Source organism: Colobus angolensis, unplaced genomic scaffold (genome assembly GCF_000951035.1).
Source record: "Colobus angolensis palliatus isolate OR3802 unplaced genomic scaffold, Cang.pa_1.0 Scaffold51, whole genome shotgun sequence".
NCBI lineage: Eukaryota > Metazoa > Chordata > Mammalia > Primates > Cercopithecidae > Colobus > Colobus angolensis.
In genome coordinates, this window is record NW_012118599.1 from 13,487,618 (window position 1) to 13,495,365 (window position 7,748).

Here is a 7,748-nt window from a genome sequence, read left to right on the forward strand (position 1 = left end):
GCACAGACTGCTCATTGATGATGTTCCTAATCTCATCTTTTTTACTGCTTCATCACAAGAAAGGAGATTCAGTTTTACTCCCACCTCAAAATGCTCCTGGCTACCAGGCAGAAATCAAAAGGTTTATTTTAGATTTAATAGAACAAAGCCTTTTCCTATTTGCAGAGCTCCAAAATGGGAAATTTATTCATTCAACAAATATTTACCAAGTGTCATTTATTTATTTATTTATCTATTGAGATGAAGTCTCGCTCTTGTGCCCCAGGTTGCAGTGCAATGGCATGATCTCAGTTCACTGCAACCTCCACCTCCTGGGTTCAAGTGATTCTCCTGCCTCAGCCTCCCGAGTAGCTGTGATTATAGGCGCCTAGTACCACGCCTGGCTAATTTTTGTATTTTTAGTAGAGACAGGGTTTCACCATGTCGGCCATGCTGGTCTCGAACTCCTGACCTCAGGTGATCCACCTGCCTTGGCCTCCCAAAGTGCTGGGATTGACAGGCATGAGCCACCGTGCCCAGCCCCAAGTGTCCTTTATATGCCAGGCACCATGCTATAAGCTATGAACTCATTATGAACTATGAGTTCATAACTTGCTATGAACTGCAAGAAAGATATCACCCTTATTTTATTTTATTTTGTTTTGTTTCTAATTTTTTTAGAGATTGGGTCTGGCTCTGTCACCCATTCTGGAGTGCAGTGGTACAATCAAAGCTCACTGCAGCCTCAAACTCCTGGGTTCAAGTGATCCTCCCACCTCAGCCTCCTCCTGAGGGTTAGGACCACAGGCACAAGCCACCATACCCAGCTAAGTTTTGTATGTTTTTTGTAGAGACAGAATCTCATTATGTTGCACAGTCAGTCTGGCTTCAAACTCTTGGCCTCAAGAGATCCTCCTGCCTCAGCCTTCCAAAGTGCTGGGATTTCAGGAGTGAGCTACTATACCCAGCCAACTTCATTTTAGAGACCAAGATGAGACCAAGAATCCTACTGGGTAAGGAACTTGCCTAAAGTTGCACAGGTGGTGAGTGGCAGAATGAGGATTTAAACCAGGTCGGCCTAGCTCCACAATCAGATTCTTTCACACTATTCATTACCATTCCCACAAACTCCTTTCCACCACATGCTCTGCAAAGTCCCCTGTCTACAGGAGATCAGCCCAGTGAAAGAAACAGACAAGTAAACAGAGCCCTCACCAAACAACATGGTAAGTGCCAAAACAGAGGTTCAAAAAAAATGCTGCAGGGGGCCACGAGGAGGAAAGAAAAGCAGGGGAGGCTTCTCACTAGAGGTGACAAAGGAGCTGGGTCTTAGGGGATAGGCAGTTTCAGAGGCAGAGGTGAGCATTACGGACTGAGTGAAGTACACAGGCAAAGAAGATGAAGGTAAATGGATGCCCATGACAGGTTCAGGAGCAGTGAGAAATTTGGGAGCAATGAAGCACAGGACAGATGAGGTGGAGTGGCAGCAACTCAGGCTAATGGTCTGGGTCTGGACCAGTATAAGGAGCCTTTTGGCATGCCAAGCTAGACAATGTGGGCTTTAACTTAAGTAAGGAAGAACCCATGGCATTTCTAAGGGAAGACTTTTTTTTTTTTTTTTTGAAATGGAGTCTGGCTCTGTCACCCAGGCTGGAGTACAATTAAGCGATCTTGGCTCACTGCAACCTGTACCTCCTGGGTTCAAGCGATTCTCCTGTCTCAGCCTGCTGAGTAGCTGGGATTACAGGTGTGCATCACCACGCCTGGCTAATTTTTGTATTTTTAGTAGAGACAGGGTTTCAACATGTTCATCAGGCTGGTCTCGAACTCCTGACCTTGTGATCCACCCACCTCAGCCTCCCAAAGTGATGGGATTACAGGTGTGAACCACCACACCCAGCCAGGAAGACTATTGTATAGGAAAATAATTTTGACAGCACCATAGAAGATAAGATTGGCATGAGATGAGACTGCTCACCACATTTTATTCATTCTACATGCACCATAACATCATAAAGTATCTATGGCCGGGTGCGGTGGCTCACACCTGTAATCCCAGCACTTTGGGAGGCCGAGACGGGCAGATCACCTGAGGTCAGGAGATCAAGACCATCCTGGCTAACATGGTGAAACCCCGTCTCTACTAAAAATACAAAAAAAAAATTAGCCAGGCATGGTGGGCACCTGTGGTCCCAGCTACATGGGAGGCTGAGGCAGGAGAATGACGTGAACCCAGGAGGCAGAGCTTGCAGTGAGCTGAGATCCGGCCACTGCACTCCAGCCTGGGCAACAGAGCAAGACTCCGTCTCAAAAAAAAAAAAAGGCACCCATTACGGCCCAGCACTGTCCTAAATGCTACAAACACAGTAGTGAATAAGACATAGTCTCTGTTCTCAGGGCACTTAGTCTTATGAGAATCAGACAAGTAAACAGGCACTTATGACACAGCATAAGTATCAGACAGAAGCACAGAAGAAGGGCACTCAAGGGCGCAGGGGTGAAATCCTAAAGGAAGTGACATTTAAATTGAGATGTGAAGGACAAAAAGGAAGGCAAAGGAGTAGCACCAGTGTACGCAAAGATCTAGAGGCTAGAATGAGGTCAGTTCAGAGAGCTATTTAACAGGCTGAATACAGGTGAGAAATGAAGTTTCCTTCACCCAGAGGTCGTTGGCATTCAAAATACGGTGGTGAGAAGGAAGTGAAGGGATTGGCTTCATAAATACCTGAATAAGAGGCACTCTGAGAATCGATTTACACAACAAAGAAAACAGTAAAAGGGAAGAATCAGCTCAAAATACATCATCCTTCACCTTGCAACTCCATAGTTGACTAAAATGTGACCCGCATCCAGAAAATTTGAGGACTTCTACCAAAGTACAAAGGTATACTCTGCAGAGATAACACGTTTCAGCACGCTGACTGCCACGCAATGCAAGATAAAGTACACTATCCTAAGATATATGGCTCCCGAGTTCATGGAGTGGGGAGCAATTCGTCTGACAGATACTGTCTGCTTCTCAAAATCACATGTGCCAAACAAATAGGAAAGGTCATCAGAGGGCCAGCTCAGAGTTCCCAGGGAAAGCCCAAGTCCTGAGCCCCCAATTCCCCTGAAATCTAATTAGATGACAGACACGCGCCTACTTTAATGGCAGGGTAGAGAGTCATTTGTTGAAGAAAAAGACGGGCCCTGAGGGTGTGTTAAATAGACAGGACATGACTCAGGAGGAGGAGGAGAGTGAATCTTAAATACAGGGCAAAGGAAAGCCAGTCAATCAAAGCTTGGGCACACCTCTGCCTCAAGGCTACACTGGGCCTCCTGCCTGGCTAAAGGGAGAGACTGAGCACCGCTGCCAGGGCCTTCTTCAAACAACACAGGCTTCTTTGGCAGCACATTTGTTTTCCATTTTCCCCTCTAGTTGACAGGAGGGAGCTATTTAAAATGCCACTGTTTTTTTTTTTTCTGTGTAGTTTGCTACTTCCTATTTTTACTATTTATTGTTTTAAATTTTATTAATTTTATTCAGGAAAGACATTAAGTTTTGTTTTTTTTTGGGGGGGGTGATGTCTTGCTTTTTTAAAAAAAATTATATCCAGACTACGAATCTAATATTTACTATGGCTAATCAACTGCTCATGTCAGTAATCAAAGTTAGAAATAAGCCTTATATGTATATCTACATTAATAAACACACACACCCCTTTAAGGTGTGCTCAGTGTAGATTCTAATGTCAGTCTGCCCACTCAACTCAGGCCCAAAGTTGCATCACATCACCAAGTTGAATCATGAAGACAGCCCAGATTTGGCTGACATGGCACAGAAGCTCCCTCCCCACAGCCCATGCACCAGTTACTAGTTCTGAGAGGAAAGAGGGTTGTGATAAAAAACTCAGCCCCTAAACATTTTTTTAAATAATCAAAAAAGTTTCTACTACAATATGGATATACATTTAACCATCTTGACAAACAAACATGAACCAGGATACAGTCAAACAAACAAGAGACACAAATTACCACTAGGCATATTTAAGTTAACTTGATATCAACCTAAAGAAAAAAAAGCTCAACTGCTGAAGCTACATGGCCTAGGTTCAAATCCCAGCTCTGTCACTTACTAGCTGGGTGATCTTAAGCAAATTACTTAACCACTCTGTCTCCATTTTCTCATCTGTAAGACAGGGATAATAAGTTAACTACTTCATATGATTATGAAAATTAAATTAATTGGCCAGGCACGATGGCTCATGCCTGTAATCCCAGCACTTTGGGAGGTAGAGGTGGGCAGATCGCCTGAGGTCAGGAGTTCGACACCAGCATGACCAATGCGGTGAAACCCCCATCTCTACTAAAAATACAAAAATTAGCCAGACATGGTTGTGGGCACCTGTAATCCCAGCTACCTGGGAGGCTGAGGCAGGAGAATCACTTCAATCTGGGAGGCGGCGGTTGCAGTGAGGAGAGCACCATTGTACTCCAGCCTGGGCGACAAGAATGAGACTCCGTCTCAAAAAAAAAAAGTCAAAAATTAAATCAGTTAATACATGAAAAGCCCTTACAACAATCCTAGGCACAGAATGTGCTCAATAAGCACCATTATTGTTATTATTATCATCATTACTCAACTGCAAAGATAATTGTATAGCCTCACAGCTTCAAACAAGAAATCACTGGCATTTTAACATCGCTTTAAATAGCCTAATGAGGATATTCTCACAACAAAAAAATCTGTATTATCCAAAAGCTCTGCTTCATCTCTTTAACATCAGGCTAGCAGCCCAAACCAATGTAGATGCTATACAGACAGCAGGTTCAACCATGAAGCAGAAATCAGTGCTGAGATCTGACTAGTATAACTAAAACATACTGTCAGGCACTGAGTAAGCATATTAATGTATTAACTAATTTACCCTCGAAACAATCCTATGCGATAGATACTCTTACTACCCACATTTGATTGATGAGAAAACTGAGGCATATAAAGCTATGCAATTAATAAAGGTCACAGAGCTACAAATGGCAGTCAGTGCCTTTTTTTTTTTTCTTTTTTTTGGAGATGGAGTCTCGCTCTGTCTCCTGGCTGGAGTGCAGTGGTGCAATCTCAGCTCGCTGCAACCTCCACCGCCCGGGTTCAAGCGATTCTCCTGCCTCAGCCTCCTGAGTAGCTGGGACTACAGACGCGCACCACCACACCCAGCTAATTTTTGTATTTTTAGCAGAGATGGGGTTTCACCTTGTTGGCCAGGATGGTCTCGATCTCTTGACCCCGTGATCCACCTGCCTCGGACTCCCAAAATGCTAGAATTACAGGAGTGAGCCACTGCACCCGGCCAGTGCTTTCTTTTTTTGTTGTTTCTTGGAGACTGCATCTCTTACGTTGCCCAGGCTGGAGTACAATGGGTATTCACAGGTGTCATCATAGTGCACTGTAGTCTCAAACTCCTGGCCTCAAATGCTCCTCCCATCTCAGTCTCCCAAGTAGCTGGGACTACAGGTATGTGCCACCATGCTAGGCTCAGAGTCACTGCTATTAACCGTTATGTGTGTTCACCACACTACCCTTGGGTGACCACAATTATAATTTTTAAGGGGGCACAAACTGTCCTCAGGAAAAGGAGGTTCTCAACAGTCAGAAATGGAGTCACAGCTACATATCATCAGTTCTTCAGATACCTAAAGGTACTGAAGCTGACCTAGTAACAGCGACTTGGGTTGTTGTGTCTGGAGTAAGCCTTTGGTTGGAGGGAAGTAGAGAGCAGATAGTTAATGAAGAGTGTTAGATCAAACCAGACCTCCCAGTCCACCATGAAGCAATGCTGATCCTGAAGCAGGCTTCAGTAAGAAGGCTACTCCCAACTCTGGCTAGGGCATAACACTCACCAAAGGAAGTGAAGACCACATTCACTGTATTCTCTGGCTCCAGTCCCCTTCCTTTCTCTCCAATACCAAATCCACTACCTCTCAGGCCATGCTTAGTTTGGCTAGTGAAACTGATTTTTTCAAAAGTAGTCTGATGGGAAGATTACAGAGGACAGAAAAAAACTACCAGAAAAGAAAAGAGCAAGTTCCATGATCCTTTCTTTCCATCACCACACTTGTCCAACTGTAAAGCAGCTTCTCAAATATTAGGGATCTCAAGGACAGGGAGTGAGGTGCTAAACATTACCAGAGCTTTACATCAGTCTGCTTGATCTCTTACCAGAAACTGCTCTATATTTTTTCTCCGTAATCCCAACCTGCCTTTCCTTCACCTCTGATACCCCCACCAAAATCCACATCCCCAGAGGAACACTAATGAGCCCTTCTTACCAAAAGAGCAAAAGTAGACACGCAGCGAGAATGAATTCAGGAGTTGGTGACAGCAAGTACCTAAATGGTCAGTGAACGCGATCAGAATTTGTTTTCTCATGACTCCCCACCATCTGTCACCCACAAATCTCCACTTGCAGGCAGGACTCCAAAGTGAAAATGTGATGGGGAAATTGAAGCAGAAACAATGAGCATGTAGGAAACTGCTTGTGACAGGGATGTGTTAAAATCCTTCAGCCTGGTCTCTAGGCCTCTGTCCAGGTTTGCTTGCATAGATGAAGGCACACAAAGCTTAATTCTACACCAACTCTCAAAAGTCAGCCTGCAATCTACGCCAAACACTAACTTAAGGACCTCAGACAAAGGACAACCTCTATAGAAGAGAGCCCTTCTCAGACCAAATGATTCTTGGCATCACTCTAAGCCCATGCATCCTCCTCCCAGGGAGCATGCCAGCCAGAAACCTGTCATTGGAAGCCACCTTACCCGCTCTGGGGTTGGGCTGGGGCAAGTCGCTATTTTTTCTTCTTTCCAAGTAGGCAATGTAATTTCTTCCAGTCCCTGGGGCACCTGAATCTTCTGCTGAAATTGGGGCAGATGCTGCTACAGGAGCTGTGAAAACGCTGATCTAAGCCTAGAAGAGTGTCATTTGACTGGTTTTAGTTCCCTCCTTAGCAGATCTGCCCGGCATCCTCCAGATCTCTCTTCCTTACTATCCCACTCTACTAGAAAGATCCCTTTCCCCTCTGGCCGGTCAGATACAGTCGGGCCTCTATCCCACGCTCCAGGCTTCTTTATTCGCAGCTAAAGAAATTCTCCTCCAACTTGTGACTCTGCTTCTCCAGCACCCGCACAACACCTACTTCGGGCTGCCCCACCCCAAATCTCCCTCCCCTAGGGCTCCCACTGGACCCTAGGGCCCCGGTCCGCCCCAGCTCCTTTTTTTCCTCTCCGCCTCGGACCTTACTCCATTCCATCTCCTCTTTTCAACCCTGGAGCCAGTACCCACTTCGCCCCTACTACAGACTAGGGCCCCCGCAATCCCCCCCAACTCTGGCTTCCCCGCCCGACTACTCCAATCCCACAACAAACTTTCCGCCGCTGCCAGCTGCGTTCAGGGCGCCATCTTGCCGCGGGGCAGGCCGGGTAGTGGCCAGGGCCGCGGGAATCCCCACGCACTTGGCGTCCCGCGTCATCGGAGGCGGGGCTATGGGGGCAGGGCCTGGGGTTGGGGAAGTGGCACACTACGTGATGGCGAAAGATGGGGCTCTCTCGAAAGCAGGGATTGGAGGCTTGGCCGCAGAAGGAAGGACGTATGAGGAGCCGGGCAATAGCAGGAAGCGGGGAAAGACTCTAGTGCTGAAAAGAAAGAAGAAAGAAAGAAAGAAAGAAAGAAAGAAAGAAAGAAAGAAAGAAAGAAAGAAAGAAAGAAAGAAAGAAAGAAAGAAAGAAAGAAAGAA

At 45.8% G+C, this 7,748-nt stretch overlaps 1 protein-coding gene across 6 annotated transcripts in view; it reads right to left on the reverse strand.

Annotated features, from left to right (window-relative positions):
- TJAP1 (tight junction associated protein 1 (peripheral)) overlaps positions 1-7,485 on the reverse strand; it is a 31,658-nt gene extending 24,173 nt beyond the window's left edge. For 3 of the 6 annotated variants that reach the window (XM_011960369.1, XM_011960367.1, XM_011960370.1), the window contains exons 1-2: positions 7,381-7,485; positions 6,775-6,922 (exon numbers count right to left, since the gene is read on the reverse strand). The gene's annotated coding sequence lies outside the window, so the exon portion shown is untranslated. Of the gene's footprint in view, positions 1-6,288; positions 6,349-6,774; positions 6,923-7,380 lie in introns of all 6 variants that reach the window. The other 3 variants (XM_011960372.1, XM_011960373.1, XM_011960371.1) reach the window with 2 other exon arrangements.
- Between the last annotated feature and the right edge of the window lie 263 nt (positions 7,486-7,748).